This window comes from Hermetia illucens, chromosome 1 (assembly GCF_905115235.1).
Source record: "Hermetia illucens chromosome 1, iHerIll2.2.curated.20191125, whole genome shotgun sequence".
Classification (NCBI taxonomy): Eukaryota; Metazoa; Arthropoda; class Insecta; order Diptera; family Stratiomyidae; genus Hermetia; species Hermetia illucens.
The window spans coordinates 104,528,849-104,555,052 of record NC_051849.1 but is presented as its reverse complement, the minus strand read 5'-3'; the positions used below and the strand labels follow the sequence as shown (position 1 = coordinate 104,555,052).

General features: G+C 41.6%; 1 protein-coding gene and 1 long non-coding RNA gene across 3 annotated transcripts in view; one reads left to right on the top strand and one right to left on the bottom strand.

The window, feature by feature from the left end:
- LOC119652132 (electron transfer flavoprotein beta subunit lysine methyltransferase-like) overlaps positions 1-26,204 on the bottom strand; it is a 241,981-nt gene that overhangs the window by 60,444 nt on the left and 155,333 nt on the right. The window lies entirely within an intron of this gene.
- Positions 18,780-26,204, top strand: part of LOC119652171 — a 25,959-nt gene continuing 18,534 nt past the window's right edge. The window contains exon 1 of the long non-coding RNA XR_005249517.1: positions 18,780-19,030. This is a non-coding gene — a long non-coding RNA (uncharacterized LOC119652171). The remainder of the gene's footprint in view (positions 19,031-26,204) is intronic.

Here is a 26,204-nt window from a genome sequence, read left to right as displayed (position 1 = left end):
TCGCCAGCTCGCCATTTCTTCTTTCAATATTGGCTATCCTCACTTTGGCTGTTTTCAAGTCTGGATCCTCCTCGTTGCGGACTCCACGGCCGATCCGAGTACCCCTAGGCCTTATGGTGGGGGGCCGTTCTGGTCCGCTACCCGTCGGCGGCTCGCCGCTCATTCCCGCCAAGCCAAAAAAGCGAATTTTTTCTCAAAACTTTTCAAGGAAAAAGTAACTTAGATAACAAATCAAAAGTAAATTAGTTTCAATTAAGTTTTAAATTATATATTATTAATTAAGTAATATAAATATCGTTTTATATTCTTGATAAAAGTTAATTTAATTTCAATTTTAAATTATTTTTATTAATAATATTGATTTGTCCGTTCTCTACAAATGTCAGCCTACTATCCTACATGTTATCCCTTAAACGCATGCCATTTTGTACTTGTGGAATGGACATAAAATGTGTTGCCGGGTAAATTTCTAAAATGTGGAAATATAGTATTATTAACCTTATTTGTGCAGATATCGGAACCGGGTGTATTTCGTAGAAATACACCGCTGTGGTTCCGAGAATGAGTCCTGTTACACTTTTTGGAGATCATATTTTGAGCCCTCACTCCCTTATGTTTCACCCGATATCAAATGTGGAACCAGTTTAGTACTAATTGAGCCCTTTCATTTGATATCCCACATGGCCCATTTTATGAAAAAAAAATTTGCATATGCACATTCTTCCATTCCTACATAACTAAAAATTCAAAATATTCCTTCATTAATTGCTAAACTTCAGATATACCCATACCTACATATCAGAGATAGTAAAAATTAGGCTAATCCTGAATAAACAAACGTTGCCCATCCAAATTGATCTAACCAATCTTCGCGCATTTGCACTTTACCTTCCGAAAACAAACATTTTTATTCTAACCTATAAAAATACAGTGCTAAATTAACCTAACTTAAGTACTACCTTAACAGCCTAGCTTAATCTAAGGTATAATCTATGGCTTAAACTAACTTATCGCTAAGGAATAAATGGAAAAAATACATGTTATGATATCTGGAGGAAAAGTCGAAAAAAACCTCCATTAGTTGACTTTTTTATAGAAGCGGGCGGGCGGGGAAGGAATTAGGATGTGGGTTGGGATGGGGGGCATGCGGGAGAGGTTTGGGAAAGGAAGCTAGGAGTGGCGCTAAGGATGGGTAGATTTAGTAAACTGGGATGAGGAGTAGCTACCGTTGTAGAAGATTACTCTACCGCCGGGGTCGAAAAGAAGGTTACGGGCTTGGAGAGATATGAGGATTTGTGGGAACAGATGAGTTCGTAGAAGATTCTCTTCGACGATCTCGATCTGCATGGCCTGGGAGATGAGTGGATTTGGGTGGGATCTGTTTTTTTCCAGGAATTTGAGGGCATGACGGGCTAGGACGGCGTCAATGCGGGGCGTTTGAGAGGAGTCGTAGAGGATCTGGTTTGAGATGTATTTGGAGCGGTCTTCGTTCTTGTAAATGTTGGTACAATGGCGGAGGATTCTGCGCTCTTTGAGGCGGATTCGTTCCATTTGGTGAGGGGAAGTGTCGGACCAGAAGATGAAGCCGAAAACGAGGAGGGGATGGATAAGCTGTTTATAGCAAAACAGCTTGACTTTCTGAGGAGTTGGACTGGTGTATTTTAGGATTGGGTAGAGGGATTTGAAGGCACCTGTTGCACGGTTCAGTGCCTTCGTGATATGTGGGACGTGGGATAGGCGGGAGTTAATTGTCACCCCAAGGTAGGTGACTTCCTTGACGGTTGGGATGGTGTCGTTGTGGATTTTCAGGGATAGGGTTGAAATGTCGTTCCTCATTTTCGGCGTCATCTTAGCGGTACCATGGAATACGATGGTTTCGCATTTTTGTGGGTTCAGGGACAGTTTCCAGCGGGTGAAGTACCGGTAGAGCTCGTCCAAATAGGAATTCAGGCGGGCTTCACCGGCGGGGATGTTTCTGGTGGAGGTGTAGAGGATGAGATCATCCGCGTATTGAAGGATTCGGATTGGGTTTGGGTGTGGAGTTGGTTTGGGAAGGTCTGCGGTAAACAGGGAAAAGAGGGTAGCGGAGAGGACTGACCCCTGAGGGATGCCAGCCGGGCTAGAATATGGGGAGGAGAGGTGTTCACGGAGTTGGACTTGGGATTTCCGCCCATCAAGAAAGCTAAGAATTAGCTTACAGAGGTGCGGATGGAACTGGAGGACTTCAGAAAGCTTGTATGCGAGTCCGTATTGCCATACGGAGTCGAAAGCCTTCTTTATGTTGAGGAGACAGGCTATGGTCGGAGCGTTCCGGTTGAGACCGAGGAGGACGTCCGATTTGAGCACGAGCAGCGCATGCTCGACTGAATGTTTGGGACGGTTTGCGAATTGGAATTGTGGGATGGAATGATTGGAGTCGCAGTGCTCCTCGATAGAGACTTTGATGATCCGCTCGAAAATCTTGGCGGAGGAAGAGAGGATTGAGATAGGCCTGTAGCTATCGGGATTTAGTGGATTTTGGTTTTTCTTGGGGATAGGAACAATTCGAGCACTCTTCCAATCTTTTGGGAAGTGGGCGTTGATAAGGCAGTAGTTGATGATGGAGGACATAATGGGGGCGATGCTTGGAGCGCATTTCTTAAGGACGATGGAGGGGATTTTGTCAAGGCCGACTGATTTCTTGTTTTTGGAGGCGGCGATGGCCGCCTTGACCGAGTCTGGACTGACAAAGTGGATGGGGAGGATATTCTCTCGCTGACTTGGGTCGGCAAGAGCATGGTTGAAGGGGTTTTGTATGGGTTGGGGAATGAGGTAGGAAGGGTTAGTTAGGAGTTGGGAGATATTTCCGTTTACCTCGTTATCGAAACTTGGTTCGCGGAAGTGGAGGGTACAGTGGTGGGCTTGCAGGAAGTGGTCAGCGAGGACTTTGACTTTTTCTGTGGGTGGGATGTTTTGTGGAAGGATCGCGTTTTGTTGGACTGATTTGCCTAAACGCGGGCAGGTTTTTCTGAGTTCCCTGTATGTGCCAGGGTTTAGCTCAGTGTTGGAGAGGCGGTTGTGGAGATATTGGGTGTATAGGGTTAGGATTCGTTCGCGAATGGACTTGTCCAATTCGCGGATTTCGGTGAGGAGGTGAGAGGACTGCGGAGAGTATCTATGCCTAAATAGTCTCCGCCTGAGGGTCTTTTTGTATTTGATGTCGGATAGGATATCGTCGGGAAGGGTGATTAGGTTGCGGTAATTTAAGGGACGTGAAGGGATCAGTTCATCGCATACTTGCCGAACTGCTTCGGTGTATTGACGAACTGTCAGGTCTATGGGTTCGTTAGGAACTGTACAGTTGGATGGGAGTAGGAGAGGTTGAAGTTTGGACTTGAGGGCAAGGTTGATGTGTTTCCAGTTTGCACGCTGGAAGTCGGGAACTGAGGGTGGGGTGGACCGAATGACTCTGTCCGGGAGTTTTATGCTGAGGATTACGGCATCGTGATCGCTGATGCCGGGGACCGTTTCGAGGAAAGGGAAAGTATCCGGGTTGGGAATGACAGTCAGGTTACTGCTGATCAGGAAGTGGTCTAGGTAGGAACGGTAGTGTGACTTGTTGAAGGTCGGGAGTGTCGGACTGAAATGGGCTAGGTTGATGTTTGGATTAGAGGTTGTGAGGAACAGGTGGAGCTGATCCTCGTTGTGGTTCGACCGTGCATCGAACCAGGACGGGTGTCTGGCGTTGAGGTCTCCACCTATGATCAGGGAGAATTGTTTACCGGGAGAGCGGTGTAGGGACGCGCAGAAGGATTTGATGCGGAGAAAGTCTTGGGTGTCGAGGGATTGGTTGGGGCAGTATACAGAGGCAACGAAGACCGAGGTTGATTGGGATTCGAAGGAGACCAGTGACATTTCCATGGATCTGAAGGTGTTGGGAAGTGGGTGGATTTGGGTGACAAGGAATTTGTCGGAAATGAGGACGGCCGTTCCGCCACAGGTGTCGCGGCCTTGAGGATTGGACTGAGGTCGGTCAGTCCGGATTTGCACTTTACCTTGTGCACAAAAGCATATATATATATATGTACTTAAAGTAAATACAACCGGTACTAACGTACACACGACTGTTGGATATATTTGTACTCGTAAATGCGAATACGAATAAATTTGTGCGATGATTTTCTGAATATGAATATCTCGGTATATACACAAATGAATCCCACTGTATTCTCACGTCCGAACGTGAATACAAACGAATTCGCATTTACGAGTATCAATACGAATTCTGCTGGTTTAATATTTCTAAATGCGAATACGAACTTTTGTATTGAAATGTTGGTATTCGCCACTGTGTCAGACAAAAGTAGACATATTTCTATCAACAGAAATTTATTGTTTCTGATAAATGTCTGGCGGTCAAAGGGTAGTATAGGTCCCAGGGCGAAACGTGGATTGGTACCCACGATGGAGCATAAAACCTGGGAAACGTCTGCTGAACCAACGCCAACAGCTCTACTACCAAACCCTATCTCCACCTCCACGCGGTGATCGCTGGGAGTTCTTTCTTTATGAAAAACTGCAGACGGAAAAGGATGAAGGCGAGTCTCCCGCGTCTAATAACGGAACAAAATGCACTAACTGGTCCTCCAGGTTGGTGGTTGGGTAGGGCTGACAACCCAATCGATGTTACGAAGCCACGTAAGGAGCCTCGGAAAGGATGAATTTTACAATGACGAACCCAGTAACGACAACGGATTAACGATTTGAGCATTTTCTCATGGAACGTGCGCTCCCTGTAGAGTCCGAATGCTGCTGAGCAGCTAGCTGATACCTTGTCCCAATATGAGGCTGATGCAACAGCGTTGCAAGAGGTGCGATGGACGGGGACCGGTTTCCAAGAGATGAGCCGTTAAACCATATATTAATAGCGGCCATACAGTAAACCATGTGCACGGAGTAGGTTTCTTAGTCAGCCAAAAAATGAAACCTGTTGTTATCAGCTTTGAAAACATAAGCGAAAGGCTATACACTGTGCGTTTGCGAGGCAAATTTAGAAATATAAGCCTCATTAACGTCCATGCCCCTACAGAGGAGACTACAGAATCGGAGAAGGATACCTTCTACGAGGCAGTTGAGCGGATCCTCGAAGCCTATCTCAAGTATAACATCAAAATCATACTTGGAGATACGTTGGCTCCCATAGCTTTCATAGGGATACCAATGATAAAGGACTGCGGAGTATTCAGTTAGCAATATCGCACGAAATGGTTGTTGAAAGTACTTAGTTTGCACGGAAAGCGGTCCACAAACACACGTGGGCGTCTCCAGACGAGACCACTTTCAACCAAATTGATCACGTGCTCTCAGCCTTGATGAATGTCTGAACATATAGGGGGAGCCAATATAGACTCAGACCACTATCTCGTTGGCATGTGCTCCGAGCTCGAATTACGATTACACCTACAATCTGCTCTGGCAATCAGGTGAGAGTAAATACTGAAGCCATCCACAACACAGCTCTTCGCAACACCTATAAGAGGGAAATAGATGCCGCAATAATCGCAGAGATCCTGGAGATGAAGCATCAACAAATGATCTTCACAACCACCTGAAAAACGTTATCATTGATACGGGCACAAACATACTTGGCCCCAGCCGCAAGAAAAGTCGGAACGGCTGGTTTGACGATGAATGTAAACTAGCAACGGGACGGAAGAATGTTGTATACCGAGTAATGTTGCATTCTCAAAGAACGCGGGCACGCGCAGAGACTCATCACGAACTACGTTGAGCAGAGAAGCGATTCACAGACGGAAAAAGGAAGCCTGGGAGAACCAACAAGTCTGTGAACTAGAAAAATACAGGGTTCAATCGCACCAGGCGCGGGAGCGGATGCTCATCCTGCCGAGACAAAGAGGGAAATCTGATTTCCGGCAGAATGAGCATATTGGAGCGTTGGATTGAGTACTTTGATAAACCACTGAACAACCAGAACATTGGCGAGTTGGAAGCCCTGCCCACTGAAGACGACGGACCACCACGTATAGGAGAAACAGTCCGTGCAGTTCATCGGCTTTAAAATCATAAGTCGCCAGGAGCCGATGGAATTACAGCCGAATTTGTTAAATATGGAGGCGACCAGTTACACCAAGTGGTTCATCAACTTGTGCTCAAGGTATGGGACAGTGAATCAATGCCTGACGATTGGCAACGAGGCATTATCTGTCTCATACATAAAAAGGGAGATATCACACAGTGCAGCAATTATAGCGGATGGCAGACTGGACCAGCAAATTCTCTTAGACTTCATACGACACTATCGATTGCTTGTTACCGTACAAAATATTAGGCCTACAAATAAGTTCTGTCGGTTTTCACAATAGATGGCGTAGCTCGTTTTTTATTCAATTGATCCACATTCCAAAACATTCATCGGAAAGCTACTGTCAATAGGCACAAACGTGAGTATAAATTATTTAATTGAAGTGTAAACAACAATACTTTTTTCATCAACGAAAATGGCCAATTTTGTACCAAATAATGTGTTTTTGCGGGGAGTTCTACTTCATTATTTCAATATGAAGAAAAAAGCAACCGAAAGTCATCGCATTTTGGTGGAAGTTTATGGTGACCATGCTCTATCTGAACGAACGTGTCAGAGGTGGTTGGACGGTTTAAAAGTGGCAATTTTGACTTGGAAGACGAAGAGCGCGCCGGACGGCCAACAATTTTTGAAGACGAAGAATTAGAGACATTGCTCGACCAAGATTCATCGCAAACGGAAAGAGAACTTGGAAAAACACTTGGAGTCACTCAGCAAGCCATTTCCAACCGTTTAAAAGCAACGGGAATGATCCGAAAGGTCGGAAGTTGGGTTCCGTATGAACTGAAGCCAAGAGACGTCGAACGCCGTTTTTTCACGTGCGAACATCTGCTTCAACGACAAGAAAGGAAGGGTTTTCTGCATCGAATAGTTACTGGCGATGAAAAGTGGATCCATTACGATAATCCCAAGCGTCGGGCAACGTGGGAATACCCCGGCCATGCCTCATCATCGACGGCCAAAGCGAATATTCATGGTGAGAAGATCATGCCGTGTATATGGTGGGACCAGCTGGGTGTGGTATACTATGAGCTACTAAAACCGAACGAAACGGTCACGGGCAAACTCTACCGACGTCAAATGATGCGTTTGAGCCGCGAACTCAAGAAAAAACGGCCGCAATACCAGCAAAGGCATGATAAAGTTATTTTGCAACATGACAATGCTCGTCCACATGTTGCACAGCCCGTTAAAACATATCTAGAAACGTTGAAATGGGAAGTCCGCTGTACTCTCCAGACATTGCTGCTTCTGATTATCATTTGTTCCGGTCGATGCAGCATGGCTTGGCTGACCAGCACTTCTCCAATTACGACGAACTCAAAAAATGGCCCGATGAGTGGATAGCGGCCAAGCAGGCCAATTTTTGGCGCGATGGTATCTATGAATTGTCTGAAAGATGGAAGAAAGTTGTGGCTAGCGATGGGCAATACTTTGAACAATCAATGTATAACCAATTTTTCACAATAAAACTTCAAATTTAAAGAAAAAACCGACAGAACTTATTTGTAGGCCCTATATTTTCTGAACTTAAAGTTCCGAAAGACTCAAGTAGGACTGTAGTACCTAAAGGGGAGTGAATAAAGATCAAACTTTCAGTGAAGAGCCAATCTGTCTTTGAAGCCACTAGCTTTGGACCAATCTTTCCCCTGATGTTACTTGTTACTGCCACAAATTCTGCAGTTTTATATGAGATTACGTATACGCTAAGGTTTAACTACTTCACCGTGATATTGCTCGGAGATTAAGAGCAAACTCGGAACAAGAATCATCATCATCACCGGCGCAACAACCTGTATCCGGTCTTAATAAGGAACTTCAGATTTTATCCACAACCTGATGGTCATGGTATCGCTAATAGATTTTGTTGTTATGTAGGCTACGGAATCGTATACGTATCATGTAGGGGGCCAAAAATTCTTCGGAGGCTTCTTCTCTCGAACGCGGCCAAGAGTTCGCAATTTTTCTTACTAAGAACCCAAGTCTCCGGAGAATACATGAATACTGACAAGATTATTGTCTTGTGCAGTAAGAGATTTTCGAGCGGAATAGTTTTTATAAGTTGAAATAGGCTCTGTTGGCTGCCAACAACCGTTCGTGCATTTCATCGTCGTAGCTGTTATCGGTTGTGATTTTTCACCCTAGATAGGAGAAATTATTAATGGTCTCAAAGTTGTACTCTCCTATCTTTATTCTTTCCGTTTGACGAGTATGATTTGATGTTGATGGTTGTTTAGTTTCTGACGTTATATACTCAATCTGGATGAAAAGAGTTTATAAGTCTCGGGTTGTTCTTCGCTTTATGTCGATATCTTCAGCATAGGCTAGTAGTTGGGTGAACTTAGAGTGGATCGTGCCCCTCGTATTAATCTCAGCATCACGGGGGATATTTCCAGCGGCATGGAAGCGACAGAAGTTGGTACTTCTGCCTAAGCCTGGTAAACGCCCAGCTGAACGATCCTCATCCCGACCCATATGTCTTTTGGACACTGTGGGGACAATGTTGGGTAATTCATAATAGATTACTCCCGGTTGTTGAGACCCAAAGCGGCCTTTCAGATCGGCACTATGGGTTCCTTAAAGTCAGATCAATCATTGATGCCATCAAATTGGTTACTGGGTTGGCCGAAGATGTAATTTACGGAAAGGGTAGTACCAGCAAATATTGTGTGGTAGTAACCCTGGATGGGAAAAATGCATTCAATTCGGCCAATTGGAATCTAATACGGAAATCTTTAGCGATGGTTGGTATTCCCGCCTATCTCGTTGCTATCGTCGATAGTTATTTAACTGAAAGGAGGCTCTGGTACGACACTGATGACGGACCGCAGGAGTACGTCGTTTCCGCGGGTGTCCCGCAGGGCTCCGTTTTGGGCCCACTACTGTGGAACATCATGTACAACGATGTATTTAATCTTCCCCTTCCCAGGGAAGTCACAGTGGTGGGTTACGCTGACGACATAGCGCTGGTTGTTGTCGCAAAGCATCTCGAAGATGCTGAGTTATACTCAAGCGAGGCAATCGGTGTTGTTAAAAGTTGACTAAAGAGCTCTGGTCTGACACTTGCGGAGGAAAAAGCAGAAGCGGTCCCCATCACTAAGCGCCGGAAGAGAAATTACGCCTGTCTTAGAATTGGGAATCATATCATTACTTCCAAGCTGACCATCAAATACTTGGAGGTGGTGATAGATAGGAAGCTTAGCTATAAGCAACATGTGCGGTATGTTTGCGACAAATCATCAACTGCAAGTATAGCCCTGACAAGGATGATGCCGAACGTGGGAGGGCCACGGCATACCTCTAGGTTGCTTATAGCCAGGGTGGTGACTTCGATCATGCTCTATGCAACGCCAGTTTGGAGGGAGGCGTTGCGGATGTCAGGGAACGCTACCAAACTGACTTGAGTCTACAGGAGGACAGCCCTTAGGGTATGCTCTGCTTTCAGGACTATCTCAGATGATGCAGCATTCGTCATCTCTGAAATGATGCCGATTGACATCTTGGCAGATGAGATGGCGAACATATACAATGCGAAGTCAACCTCTTCCTCATCACGGACGAAGAAGACTGAGAGGAAGAGATCCATAAATAGATGGCAAGAGCGGTGGGAACGCTCGGGAAAGGGTCAGTGGACGCACAGGCTCATTCCTGCCATCAAGGAGTGGTTGGAAAGACGACACGGTGAGATTAATTATAATCTCACCCAGTTTCTCACGGGGTATGGACGATATCTCCAATACCTTCACAGGTTTAAATTGGAGAACTCACCCGGCTGTCCAGATTGCAATGGAGTCCCAGAGGACCCAGAACATGTATTCTTCCACTGTCCGAGATTTGTGGAAGAACGGAGGAATCTAGAGGAGACTCTAGGGGAGGTGCTGGTACCAGAAAATCTGGTGCCGAAAATGCTAGCACATCAAGAGAATTGGGATGCGGTAAACTTCATGATCGCATCTATCCAAAATAAACTGCGAAAAGCAGAGGAGAGGAGAAAAACGCGGTCACGTGCGCCGCGTATAGAAGAAAGGTGACAAAGCTAAAGGGAGCTGACTCCGCCCCGTGATGTAATACCTTATGGTGGTTCCGCGGAGTCGGGGATGGTTTTAGTGGGTTAAAACTCCCGCACATTGATGTGTCCAGACCAGTGTCTTTTGAAGATTTCCACCTCCTCAAAAAAAAAAAAACAAAAAGGTTAAAGAGGACACATGATAGGGCATCCCTTTGTCTTAAATGTTGTTGAAGTCAAATGGTCTCGAGAGTGATCCTTTTGCTTTTATCTAACCTCGCACATTGGTCAGGGTCTGCCTAGTCAGTCTTCTTAATTTCGTCGGGATACCGAATTCTCTCATGGCCGTGTACAATTGTACCCTGGCCATGCTACCATAGGCGGTCTTAACGTGTGAGCGAAGCCTTGGAGCAAGAATAAAAAACGAAACTCTATATTATTTATTTTCTAAGATTTGCTTTGTTCAGAATCTATTTTATTAATCACTGGGATCCGTATTTTAACTTTTCTTATAATGTCCGCACTTACCTACTGTTTCCATAATGAATTGATATGACTCAGTACTGGCAAACCACAAACTTCCATTCCAAAAAAAGAACAGAATTTTCCATTTCAAACTCTACATTTTTTCAATCTGTATTTTATTATGAAGTGTTATAGCTACTTTTTACGACTGACTAAGGATTTGAAAAGCTCCCATCAACTTTCTATCATTATTTTTTTTTTCTTTTCACCTCTATCCCCTACTGATATTAATGCTTCCAATTATATGACAGCTCTGATGCAACCGCTGTATCTGCATAGCCAAACAAGGGTACTGAATGCCAGGAGCACTATCCTTTTAAGACAATAAGCTGACTTTGTAAAAGTTAGGAAATATTCCTTTATTGTCATATCTATTAGTAGAGGGACTTGCGAAGGGAAAAACGCACTATAATCCTAAATTTGTAGAAAATGGAGATGAGAAGTTTTCTCGAAGAGCGATCAACAAATTTGAATATCGAACAAACATAAACCATTTCTAATCCTCAACGCGGAAATGATGAAAGTGTGAAGCTATGCATATAAGTGACGTATCAGAATAAAAGAAAAAAGATTCCAATAAAATCTGGAAAGTTTCAAAGGATTTAATGTTGCAAATGAGTGCGGAATGCGGACGAAATTGTGCTTATTAATCCAAGCTCCAAATACATATGTAGGTTAACCTTAATTTGACGGAAAAATTAAAGGGGGGATTACATAAGATGATGGCGAGTATAGAACGGGTTACGAGAAAAACTCCAAGAATATATCAGTGTACATACATAAAGTGCTGTCTGCGGGTTGTTTGGAAGGAAAGACATTGGTGACGCAAGAACCAATGGAAAGAAAGTCAAAATATGAAATGAAAAATAGTAAAAGATGCGGCAGTGGCGCAGTCCACTTTGGACTTTTGGAGTAACTTCTAGTTGGAATGCTAATGATATATGGTATGTACTATGACGCTGTCAACGTATAAGGCCCTAGAATGAAATTTTTTTCATTCAATAATAATATCGATAATGTGTTTTGACCTCTTTGGCACTACTGGAAAAATTGAACTCTCGAAATATTTCCCATATCATATCTGGATACTGGATGTAGGAATCAACACGAAATTGGAGAGTAAATATCGCTGCGGTCGTAAATGTTGCAGACTAAACTGGGAAGGCAATCTGGACAACATTGAAATATAACAATTTACATACTTTCGCAACTCACGTGATTGATTTTCAGAAAAAAATAGCTTCGATTCCAATTGTACTACATAATAGCTGGATTGGAGTAAGTAGTAAGGGGTAAGTACACTCAAAGCTAAAAAAGGAATCAGTTAAGGGAACCAAGCTGGAGAGCCGACATGATCTAAGGATTGAAAGGCAAAAGTAGCCGCTGAACTCTAAGAAGACAACTTCAGAAATGCCCACACTTTGTGTGCTATGGGAGGCAATAGGGAAGATAATACCACTGAGGTTGAAAAAGGTCCATATATCAAGGAAAATTCGGCGTTGTTGCAGGTAAGGGAGATTGAGAGTACGAAACCTGAAAGGAAAGTAAACCCGGGGAGAGTTCTTTTTCAAAAGGAGGGAAGATTTAAATTATTAGATCCACGTTTCACAAAGCCATTCTGCTCTCCGCTTTGAGGTAACCGAACCAAGCAGTCGTTGACGTATCTCTCGAGAATTCTGGAAAAAGGAAGGAATGGGATAGGGGTCAGCTAGAATAGGGCCTCCACTTTTGAGAATAGGGATAATAAGGCCCACTTTCTAAAGATAAGGAAAGTATCATTCTACGAGAAAATTATACATATACTATAACTGGGGAGCTGTTTTGTTTCCAGTTGAATAGGAAGAAGTTAAGAAGCCCATCGAGACTAAGTACGACATTGGTGTCAGGTTTATCAATGAGAAATTCAACTAAAAGAGGAGTCAGAAGAGGAACGGCGAGCGACTCAGAATAGTCTACACTAGAAGAGGCATACACGAGAAGAGTCGACGAGGTAAAAACGGAAGAGTAGTGAAGACTAGGTGGCAAGATTGGGGGGTTGGTAGTGGAGTGAGAAGAATTGATAGAATTAGGAGAAGTTGGGTGGGGCTATGGGAATCGCTAGTGTGAGGCCAAAACCGTTCACCGCTTGTTAGGGCGTCCTCGATGTTTATCAGTTATCGCTTATACGCTTTTCATCATTGATTTCATAGAAAAGTGCATAGCAATGGACAAGGTGAGTGGCAATTTTGGAACAATTTCTAAGGAGGATATTTCAGGTGAGAATATACTGTTGTTGGCCATAATGTTGCTGTAGTAGGTACCTAATATTAGAGTACAAAATCCGGGCATTAAGTCTGATTTTACAACGTGAATTGAATTTGAAACAACAGGACTCACTTTCACCTAAATTAACACGTACTCCAAAAGGCGTCAAATTATCGTTAATGATCACCATAGGAACGTAACAATTATTTACTTTTAAGATTAACCAATAACAAAACAATGTTTGTGCGTAGTTTTCGTTATTAATTTTAGGGAACGACTTGTGTATGTCAGGCTATTCACTATAATCCGATATGGTAATTTTATTGTGTGTTGGATTGCAATACATATATTCATGTACAGAGAAGGTACTGTTTTGGCTTCTCAGAGCTTTGCTAATAAAAGTATGATTCGTATCAAGTTTTTCAGTATTGTTCACTGTATAATTACTTATTCTGCGACAAAGAATGCAAAATAAATTCAAAAGATTTTTTTTGAGAAGGTATTAAAAGGTAATACATTTTGAGGGTTAAAACTCACGTGATAACACCGTGAATTGTGTATCGTTTTACGATCAAATTTTGACATCTCATTGTTTCACATTCATTCAGATTAGTTTTGAAAACTAATGTTTGTACATGAAGATGCGAAGAATGCACCTGAGCATCTAATATAGTAGGCTGCTATTCTACTTCCGTACTTTTCTTTATCCATAAAAATTGGGGCCTAGACACGGTAGTAGTCTTCTTGATTAGGACCTTATTTACATATCCAATCGTAATGTCTTATATAATATCAAGAGTTATTTGGTAGGTTTGCTGGAAACTAAGGCCATGGATTTTGTAGTCAATTTTACAGTCTTCATTATAAAAGGTTGAAGCATAATTGAATCAGGAAATTAATTCTAATATAATTTCACTTGGAATTATATTTTTAAAATGAATGAAACCCTAATCGACACTCTCATTTAACGTTTATTTGATTTAACTATATACAGTTCACCAAATATATCATTAACAGCCATAGAGAGTTAAACACGTAAACAAGGGTGGCGACTAATTTCTCCGCGAAGCAATTATCCTTTTCTCTTATGAGAGATGAAGAATACAACATAATTCTATTCAGCAGGAAAAAATACCAAACTTAGACAATCTACGCAACATGGCATGGATGCCATGAATATTTATGTGTTGATGCACACGCTTATAGTTTTCGCCAGTTTCAGCCAATGTGCTACAACTCCCTCCAAGATTTATAGAAAAATTCTATACTTCGGTTGTTGTGTATTACATAGTTCTAGGGTAACTCACTCGTGGGCCGGGATGATCGATTCTACTGCAAGCCCTGAAATTATATCAACCAGCCAGCAGGGAGTGAGGGAGAACTGAATCTTGCTCAGTTACTTGGGTGCTTTTGAAACAGATCTTCACCCATATACGATAGCCAAGATAGTAAATAATATTTCATTAAAAAAATCGTTCTTCGAAATTCGCATGTTACTTGCCCAAATATATCTTTCCAAGGAGTACTTTCAGCGAATGGTTCACCTCCATTTTCTAGTCACTGTCTAAAACATTGGGTTTGTCTTCACTCTTCGGAACGCCTAGGTGCCTGCCGGTTGTTTAGATTATAGAGGATTTCTTTTTCATTGGCAAAGTTTACATGTTTGCCCACATAAAGGGTATATGTATGAGGCTCGCCCAGAAAGTAAATGGCTGCTGTATCGCCTGACTGCTCCCCTTCAAAACGATACTAATTCGGGGTTGGTATGTTGAAAACTCTTGACACAGAATCATTTCTTATGAAAAATGCCGAATCGATTCTGCGCCAAGTGCCAAATCCGTGCTGTCATTCGCTACCTCGTTGTGAAAGGAAATATTCTAGTTAAGATCTTTAATGAAATAAAACTGTCCACCACATGCTTAAAACCAAAAGACAGTCTCAACAGTGGCGTTAAACTTGTTCACCCTCCGCCAAAAAATTCCAAACTTCAATTTCAGCCACGAAAATTATGGCATCCGTAACCAAGACATTATTTTGATTGAATATTTGGTGCAAATCAAAAAATTGACCCAAAGTCTAACCACCCGCATCAAAATAGTTGGTGATTATGCTGAAAAATGATATACATATGAACAAATCTCACCATGTATTTTTTTGATTAAATTTTTGAAATCTACACAAATTGTGTACACATACTTTCTGGACGTACCACGTACTTGCCTTTGAAATGTTTTTTCTCGGTTATGTTCACAAAATTCTTTGACAGACACTTATGTAACTCGAGTCTTAATACTGTTTCCACTGCAAATTTATATTTTGTTCACTTCCCTTCTAATAGATTCTGTAGGAAGATTATATTAGACTCATTTCCGGTTCTGGCACAATGTTTCCGCCTGAACGCCGCAGTTTTAGTCGTAGAGAAGACTGGTTCCTCTACTATTATTTTATATGCTGGGTATAGATGAAACCTCCCCTGATTATAGTGTATTATAGTAATGTATTACTGTTTCATTGTAAATAAAACATATGCATTTTTTATCAATAATTCATTCCACTGTACGTCGCATATTCTAACAAATCGTAAAAGAATGAAGTCTATTCATACAGTCCAGCAGCAGGCGTTCCGGATCCGCACAGACAGAGCATAGCACAGATCAGAATTCTTACAATGAATACTTTCTCCATGCAAGAAACTGTCCAGTACGGAAATTGAAAGCTACTCCATTGGAAGCGAAGAAGCATAGACATGCGCATGAGGTTTTTTAGAAATTGTTCCATTGGAGGCCAATCTATATCAAAATGTACCTCTTAACATAAGCATAATTTTCAAAAATATTATATAAAGTGGTTCCATGTGTAAATTGCAATGCGAACTACTATTTGATCTGTAATTTTGCGAAGATAGTAGTGTTGTACCAAATTCGTTTTATTTTCAGTCTTAAAGTTATCATCGACTAGGATAAATTAACGAATGATTACAAGAACGTTAGTTGCATATGTTGATACTAATTTTACATACGCCTACATGCGCAATAATTTTCTTCCACTATAAAATGTAAGCCGGGAAACGAGTGTTCTTGTCCGATCTCTTGTCGGTAACATCGGGAGTACCGCAAGGATCCATTTCTGGACCCACCTTTTATAATATCTTCACGGCTGACGTCCCAACTCCCAACAAACAATTATAATAGCCACCCATTGAAATAAAGTTAATTTAGTTAAGCTTAATATTTAAGCTAGAAGTAATCAATTATGTATTAGCATAAGTCACTATTATGAATAAAAAAACTTAAACTTAAACGAGTGTTCTTGACTTCTACGATACCGTGTCTGACACGTTTCGCGCTGGATCCGGTATGCCTGCTGCTGGATCGTATGAATACTCTCATAATAAAACAATTGTTTTGCATCTGACACGTTAGGCGCTGGATCCTATGAATACTTTCGTGTGTGCTATGCTGGACACGCTCTAGCTAAAAGCATAACCTACTTGTATAACTATGTAAACAAATCATATCAACGAACAGTTCCAAAGCATTTGAACATGATTAAAAACGACGAGAAAAATTCAAAAGTTTTTGTGTAGAAAACAAGTTGAAAACCAGAAACTTTTAGTGGAGATTTGCCCATTTTGTACCCAGCTCATAATGTAAGTGCATATACTACACCGGACTACAAAGTGTGATACTGACATTCGGAGCTTTACATTTTAGTAAATTTACACAGAAGCGGAAACCTTCATTCTAACTTTGTTAGTAATGGTGCGATTTCCCCCCAAATTTAGTAGCCTTTAGTATATTATAGCCTACATTATTTTTAGATCCTACGATGAATTCACGAAGATTTCGGGTCAATTTTAAAAAACATAGTAATATACTATTATTAACCTTATTTCACTAGATATCAGTATGGAAGGTATTTCAAATACTAGACAACGTATAGCGTCAGCGTTAAGCAGCTTCTGTGAATGGATCCGTGAAAGAAGTTCTCCACACTCTCATTTTGCATCCAATGCATACTAATCGAGGCCTTTCATTTGATACCCACGTGACTATGTTCGGTGAACACAAATCTACACCTCCCTTTGGCGATTCACAGTCCCTATTTTCTCACCAAATTTCATACCAATGGGAGTAATTAAATTATTGATAACTAGGAGACAAAATCATACAATTTATTGTTTTTAGATTTAAAGAAATAGTATATGAGGAATGTTATTTTTAGAATAAATGCTTGATTGGATTCAGAACTCGGACGTTTTAGTTAGTATTATCGCGACGAGCAATCAAGAGCCTTCTTTGCTTGTAACTCAACAAACTATTTAACAAATAATAGCAAATAAAAGTTGTCTAGTGCAACGAAGTATGGTGCCACCCTTTCAATATCAAAGCTTTCTCCTGAACTGTTCATTAAGATTCGTTGTTGGGATACAAGACGCTCTCCACTGCAACCGCAAACCTAATTGGAATATCTGAGGATGAAGATACATCGAAGCGAATAGATAAGTTATTTTTTCGATTTCAGACAATTCTAGAGTACTCCACCAGGCGGGGCGAAAATTACAAGCATCGTTATCTACATGGTGAGTTTCCACTTACGAGCCCAGATACGTCCAAGTGTACATACCAGATACAGTTGCATTACGATACTGACGCTTGTATTACATCCAAATTAATCCTCTCTAGTCAAACTTTCGAAAATTTCGTTTGGATCTACGTATTTCTAATCAACTTATAATGATAGTTATAAAAGTATCTGTCATATATCTCAAATTCAGTTATATTCGTCTGGAGCGTGAATTTTGCTCAACCGTGGTCATTAGTTGCAGAATTGCCAGCGATGTATTCCAATTCAAATACAAGAAAACGTTCTCAATCCACGGTAGAACTCTCGCAGGGTACAAACTTTGCACTATCCAGTATTCAAATTGGTAGATTACTTAATATTGGCCGTGCAAATGGATACGCTAAGAATCATAGTTTGTTGATTAGAATAAACCATGCAAAAAGCTGGTAAGTCAATGCAATGGTTAGATATCAATATCAATTTTATCACGACCAGCACAAGCCGATGGCATAAGTACGCACATCTAGAAAAGGAATCACAGCACAAGCGAATCATCAAATGCGGAAATTTGGGAAATCGACGATACGATAAAAGGTAATACAGAATAATTAGTGAGAATATGTCTTATTTAAGTCGGGGCAGATGCTGTTTATATTATACAATTTGATTATGAACTTTACGCTTTAAGATTCATTATAAATATGTTTTGTTTTTGTTTGACATCGTTTGATTCTTTCCGCGAACACATGTACACCCCCTTAGAGTGTGCATGTGTTCTTAAAATTATATTTTGCAGGTAATTATTCTGGTTGCGGGAAAATCATAAGATTATCAAAATCCGCTTGTTGAGTATTTTCATTATGGATTCACTCCTCAATATTAATAAATTGTACCCTTTCTATCACTAAGGAAGTCGCCAAGAACTCCGTATGCAATGCGTTCATTATAATAAGCCCCTCATTTGCTTTATTATTAACGAATCTAAAATTCGTTGATTTACTCTATTAGGAAAATCGCACCATGACTCTCTCTGCTCCAATAGGCAGGGAAGAGTTCGAACAAATTTTCTAAGGGCATGGGAGAAGTTGGGAGAGGCGACTATTCTGCTGGAGCGTAGAGACGGCTTTCTTATCGGAACGAGTGAAACATAACTGTATTCGCCTTATTCTGAAGAATTTAAACTTGAATTATGTAATAATGAAATAATCCAGAAAAGGCCGCTTGTGATAAATATTGTTATGTGTAGGGCATGCACATTGTGAATGTGCAACTCCACGTAACGCTTTGAGCGCCATTAACTTCATTTTTGACGCTGTCATCGCTCGGGGTGACATGCGTGCTCTCAATGCTCTTTTATTATGTGTGAGAACTAAACCAGTTATTAATTGCCCCTACTTCGGGGTGCACGTCTAGTTCGTGGGCGTCGCGTTTTAGGTGTACCAGCCTAGTTACGGAAGGTACACAGCATAGTTAGTTCATTTAGCGTACAGTTCACCTCCTGTGGTGAATAAGCACGCACAGGCCGGTCGGCAGATGTTACAAACTTCCTTTTAGCCTTGTTGGGCTTTGTTGAGGAAAGAAGGGATCATCCTTCCTTTCGTTCCTGAGTAAGTACAAGGTTTCGTCTTTCTCCTGACCCTTATGCTGGGTTAAAAGAGTGTTTTACTGGAAACGCATTATGGTTGTGCTGTAATTCCTCAATCATAAATTCCCCAAGATCGGTTGTGCGAAAAAACTACATTTTCCGTGGTACAAAATGGCGGTTTTTTCATCCACCGGAACCCCAAACATGGGCCATGTGCCCGTTGTTCGATTTAAATCTTAGCCGTAATTTTTTTTTGTTAAATAACCTTTATTAAGGAAAAGAAGTGTGTGAAATTGCCATGAAGCTGGAATTATTAAGTGTTAAGGGTTTTGTGGTTTTTCTATTCAACCAACTTTGGAAGAAATATTAAGGATTTCCCCAGCATAAAATTGAATTTGTATTCGTTGGGTTTGGTATTGAACTTCACGGAAGTTTTTTCGACATCGGTTGCAAAATTGCGCAATGGGGGCGAAAGTTTCGACAATTGATCAGTTCCGCTCCTTAAAAATAGTGAACGGTAAAATTTGAGGGAAATCATAATGGCGTCTAAATTTTAGTCCTCCAATTACAAATGCATTTATTAAGCAGCATTGTGTTTTTTGGTTATTGATCTGGTTTCGGTGAACTAGCTGTGGAATTTCCTCATTGACTCTGCTGGCTCATCGTCTCTCGAAGCTTCGGGTATAATTTTTGTAACGTGATTAAGAAGGTCTCTCACAATATTGTCCGAGATTTCAGTCATCCGTTGTGGTCATTTCTGGAGTTTCGTGCAAAATTGTACATCTACCTCAAATTTGCTCGACGAGGGAGTGCGACCTGGCTGAACCGTTAGATAGCTGTTCCCGGCAGATTGTTCTTTAACGTGTTATTGGCATATCTGCCTACAGTGGTTACTTAGCAGAATATTTGGGTGATCTACCCGTCGAATATACTTATTGTATGTGCTTCTATATTTAATATGTTGTTAGTTCAGTTTGACTGGATCAAGAGGCTTTTAAATTATCACCTAACGTGTCAAGTTATTCCTCTTTCGTTCGGCCTTCAGTCTTTTCACCAGTTTCAATCTCTAGGCCATTAGCTTACGAGTTCTTATATGTAAGTGCTACTTCTCCTCGTCGGGTGCAACTCCAAATTGATTCCGAATGTCCTGACTTCGGAGGTGACCATAGCGAGCTATTCTGCTACCTGTTTTTGTGGCTGCCCAGCATTCAGAACCATAAAACACGACAGAGCCAACCCCCTGGAACGGACACCAGATGTGAAGGCGCCATCCAGGTAGTGCTAAAATGTGATGCAATTTCATGGTGAAATTTACCATTGATTGAGAGCACTAATCTAAAACGCACGCAGTGGCTCGAGACCAGTTTTGTTTGAGGGCAGTAAAATGACATCATCTGTGTTGACCAGTATATAAGTCTTGCATCAAGAATGAAAAGCGATGGAGTGAAGGAGGCTCCTTGATGAATAAAGAAATAAACGCAAAGTGTAGAGTTTAACTAAGTGGAAATCTTCTGGTACTAGGGCTTGTCGTATTGTAGTACACATCGGATGGGTATGCGTAGCACACAGTCAGAAAACTTCTTTAGATAGGAGAAGGTAATTTTTCTCAAAATGCTTTTCTATGAGCAGGCTTGTATCACGTCATTGTGCCAAGGATACACTCCGAAATTTTAATGGCATGGGTAAACGATAGGATGGTCATTTACACATTCTGCTGGATTTTTTCCATCAAAAATTTCGCCGTCTATCCAATGATGTGGCGTCCTATTTTCTTCAGCAATCAGTTAAGCTTTAAGATCCAAGCTCCTCGTTTTTCAGAACTCAGGTATAGTGTCTTCGTTTTTTGCCTGGCACAGCGCTTCCGAACAAATTTTCGCGTGATTGCTGTCGGTCTCTGGCAATGTGCATTGTCACCCCGTACGACTTTCCGAGAAACTTGCACTCAGCCTACGCCAAATAGTTCTCGGACGATCCACGCGTCAACATTCTGAGGGCTGTCTGATCAATGGCATAACATAATCCGCAATACCGTTTTTTCTTAATGTCTGCATTATCCACTTCCACTCCAACCTTCTGGATCAACACTTTACTAGAACCTGGTCCGCAGACCGACAAAGTCCTTAATTTTTTTTAAACCTTAGCCCAGATTACCCTGACGAAACAAGGCAGATATTAGTTGATGAAACTTAGAGCTTTCGAGCAACAATGCTTGTCATTTTCATTCATATTTAGTAGCACAGGGAGCGCAAAGCAATCTCGACTTGAAGCTCGTGTTGAGGTAGTTGCATTTTCAGATTTTGAGCAAAACAGCGAAGGGGCTATTACAACATTGATTGACATATAGTTCTATGCCAACATCGGTAGAAATAACATTATCTAAATATATGAACTGTTCGACGCTTTCAACGTTCGCCTATTAATACACGTCGGAAGAGTGCGAGGACCAGTCAGGCAGATAATCTTTTATGTTGGTGGTTATCCTCAACCCACTCTACTTGCTTACTCCTTCGAATCCAGAGCTATTTATTTAAAGCACGAGTACATGACTCGGTAAAAGTGAAAACAGTTATTTGCGTAGCTAAGACGTTTGAGGGAAGATAACATCGTCCATTGAATTCTTCTATATCCTACGGGCAAGGCAGCATGAGTAACGTCACCCTGGCGAACTCTGTTTTCGCTATTGAATTCCTCTGAGATTCACGCCATCATATGTCGCTTTGATGACAACTAGCTATTCCTTCGGAAGGCCTCTTCTGCGCAGAGCATTCCAGATACATTTCCTTCCAGCCAGGTGAAACAGAATAATCTGAACAGTTTTAATGTGGTTGCTACAGGAGGACGCGGCTCTTTATGGGTCAAGTTTTCTGGAGGCCCCTTTATGCATTGCACGATGATTTTTAGCTAATATCTTCACGGTAGCAGGAAGCAACCAAATACCCCTTCAGTCGTCGCACTCAAAACGAATGCCCTTGTTTTCAATCTTAATTATGATTCCCTTCTTCGGTTCGTTGGGAAAGAACTCAGATACCCAGCACCTACTACAGAGACTTCGCGGCAATTTTTAGAGTAAGATCGTCAAGGCCACTGGCTACGCTTTGACGGTGGCTCTACCATATTATTCATTATAGGTGTAACGCCGGATGTTATACCATTCAGAATCGAGGTGAACTATTTCCTGCATAACCGTCGATGAGAACCCTACCCTTAACGTTCCTCGCACTAGCATACGGTAGCGTTACTTATTAGTAATTGCGGCTTCTACTTCCTTCAATGAAATTGTGGAATTCCTTTCCTCTTTGCGTACACTAAGCTGCACTTGGTGTACTTTCCTCGGTGATGGAGCCTCAGCGCATCCCACTCACCTCAATTCGCATTAATCAATAAAGCTGAATGGATTGTTTAGAGATTGTCCCGTGAGAAAGTTCCCCACCGCTGGACAACAGTCGGACCGCGGAGATGGAGGCCTGCGCTTTGTTCCTTTGCCACCGGTAAAATTAATGACACGCAAGCGAAGATAAACGATCTTAAGAGAATGGTCCTTTTCGAGGCTTATTTCAGCACTTCTTTTGTTATGCATTTTCAGGAAGTAACTGCTAAATTTACTGCTGATCACGATGTGGTTGAACTGATTGAAAGTTCGTAGCCGATTGTTTAAAGCTAAAATAACCTATGGCACATCCTGCGTTTGAACAATGTTTTGTCGATGATGAGGCGGTGAAACTTGCAGAAATCTATAAACTCTTCACTGTGGTTGTTACGAGCATAACGACCATGCCCCTCCACCACATATCCGAGCAATGTGTTGTCAGTGGCGACCTCGGCATTCAGACCACCCATCGCGATCACAATGTCACCTTAGGACACCCCTCCTGAATTGCTCGTAGTTTTTTTCTAGAAAGCATTTTTCTCGTCAATGTCGAAAATCCTAGCTCCTAAGTCATGAGAGCGCACGGTAATCGTCAGTAGCAGTCTGGCAGCAGGAATACTCTCCAAAATTTTACCATGCCATTGTATAGCATATATTGTCGGAAAAATCTTTTCAGTTAGGGGAAGCGAGCAATAAAGGGTATTCAAGCCTGTGTGCAGTCCAGAAATCAGTTATAAATCGTTTTCGGTAGTCAAAGCTCGTAGCCTTGTGATCAATTCTTATCCTAGACGCTGTTGACAGTACAACTTTGAAATTTGCAGGTTTCATTAACATAAAAGAACTGCTCGTTATCCCGCGTTTTCTGTGTCGCTTGATTAACTAGGAATTTGTAAAAGAGTCGTTTTTTCTTAAGGATCTTCATCTCGATATCGTCGTTCCAAATCTGGTTGATGAATTGCTTGTCGTTATATAGGCTATTTTTTGTTATGTTCTTTAACACTTTAGTAACTTTTTTCATTAATTTTATTCATTTCTGGTTTTGTTTCTTTTTTTTAGGTTAAAGATTTTCAGAAATGGCAGGAATACGAGTTAACATGGAGCAACTGTGCTTAGACAGCTGTTCTTATCTTTAGTTTATCTGCCATTCCCGACTACGAAAATAACAATAACAATGAACTGATAACTTTTGCATCTTGAGTCCAAGTGGACAACGCGTCCTTATTCTGCTGACAGGAAAACTAAGAAAGTATGCGAATTATAACGGATGACAATATTGGGTAGTTGCATTCTTAATCCTGCTTATACAGAAAAGCTAATTTCATCAAATATTACGCGGAATTCAGGAAACAATAATAAAATTTACGTAAAGTAGACAGATCGGTTGTCGAGCCTCGATCTCAGACATGTGGTTCGAATCCCGTTTGTCATATGTTTTTATGTTCGTTTTTGTGCTGCATTCAGGGTGATGATAGTAAAACTGATATACAATGTGTGGATGCCGTATCCTCCACAGAAGACTGAACAGGAGACATGCAAGCGAGAAGACTTGCGAGATATTGCCTATTGTGTGACTGGTGTAATGACAGTATATGTAGCAAACTTTTTAGGTCCAATATCATAGAGGAAGTTCTGTGCCGATTATCCACCATTTCTAAACGTTTTCGTCTCAACATTGTCTTCAGGTCTTACGATGCTCTTTGGGAAGTTTCAACTTTTAAGAACTTCGAGTCTCCAAGCAGCATATTTCTGGCCGTCCTATTTTCGCATAATCGGTACATGTTTCTAGACCACTACCAAATACAGATACATTGTTAATTCATACGTCTGAACTTTTTGAAAATTAACTATTCCTTGTTTATTGTGAATGCAAGTTGGACTTGGGGAGCATTCCTCTCCATCTTGCGGCACTGTATTAGTGCACTCTGCTAAGCCTGCCGAAAGTAAGCATGGATCCGGTATTTTATTAATGTTTACTCCATCCGCAAGGCGAGTTCTCCTGAAACCGGTATCAGAGAGAAAATTGACTGCGAGATTTCGATCCAAAATGAGGAACATATCAACAGAACAGTGTTACGCACAAACGACGACTTCCGGTACAGAGAAAAAGGAGGCTTACTATGAGCAGCTCAATACAGTCGAAAAAGGGTAGAGATAATATTCGTAAATGGTAAGATTCAATAACATCTTATCCAGACTTGTAATGAGAAACTTGGTCTCAGGACAATAATGACTATAGTAAGAGGTTGGTGGCATTTGCAACTTCCACAATCTCAGCTTTGCCGGGATCATATCGGCTTTGCCATATGGACAGTTGTGCTTCAACTGATCGGCAACGTATGTATATCGAATCACATCGGGATTAACAAACATTTAGTAGTTGTCCTCTGGGTGTGTGAAACAAGAGAGGTGCTGATATCGGTCTCAAGCGAGATAATCACGTGACGGTGGCGAAAGGGAATGATTTCAGTACCATATACGCATTACGAAAGCACTTTTAGCTGATCATAAGTCTTTCGATTGTTCGCTCAAGAAGGTCAACCACTTTAGCATGGTTTTCAATTGTGTAACCTCCGGTAAAGTTTACCTCTTGTGGACGTTCTGTCTGGGTTTGCTACAGGGTGCGGCAGCATAACTCCCTTCTTTCAAAACTCAATAAAAACTATTGTATGCATCGGAAAATATTTATTTATTTTTTATAATGTAGGTATGATACATGTCTAAAGTTTTTATTTACATTGTTTTGAAGAAGGGGACAGATCGGGAGAGTGTGCCGGCTATTCCAAATCGCCTCTAATTGAGATAAGGCGCTCTGGAAAGTGTTCCCTCAAAACAGCCATCGATGCTCTTGAAGTGTGTGCTGTTGCACCGTATTGTTGGAACTAAGTGTCCTCAAATCCAAATTTTCTAGCCGTGGGAAAACAAAATTCTGTAGATGTTTACATACCGGTCCGAATTCACTGTCACTGTAACCTCATTTTCCTCAAAAAACCAGGGATCAATAATTCCAGCTGAGGAAATTGCACACCACACTGTGACTTTGGGTGAATGCAAAGGCTTGTCAGCCCAGTAGCGCATGTTTTGTTTGTTAACCGACCCACACAAATGAAAATGGGCTTCATCGCTAAAAAAAATAATAGCACCCTCGGGAACGACATCAAGAAGAAGCTCACACGCGTTCATCCGAGAATTGAAGTCACGTTCTGAAAGTTCCTGGACTATCGCCATCTTATAGGGATGAAAATGAAGATCATCAGAATTCTTCTCACAGAACGATCGGATAGTCCAAGGGCAGATGCGTGTTTGCACGCAGAACGCCGTGGCGATCGCAACATTGACGCTCTCACTGCTTCAATGTTCTCAGGTGATCTAACGGGCCGAGGGACTCCAGTTCTTCCTTTTGTCGCACTTGCAGTTTGTCTGAATGTAGTGACCCATGTAACATTGATTTGCGGTCTGGGACGGGAGCCAACGGGGCTAAATTAAAGCGATTCCGAAATGCACGCTGTGTTGCAATAACCGAACATCCGCTTGAAAAGTAAACCTCAACGGCAAAGGCACGCTCCTCACTATTGCAACGCATGATGGCGACTGAACCGTATCGGGACAAAACTTTACAGTATCCCCTCTTGAACGAGACCACTAGCGCTCCGCTATGACATCAACTAACTGAGTGGCCCGCATTTTAAAAAAGGAAGTTATGCTGCCGCACCCTGTACTTCGTCTCTTTCTACCGAATTAGGTTAGCCACACACTGCAGCCTATTTAGCTGCTTTTTGCTCACGACACGAACTTTGTCCTCATGGCGATGTTTTCAATTTGGTACTTTTCT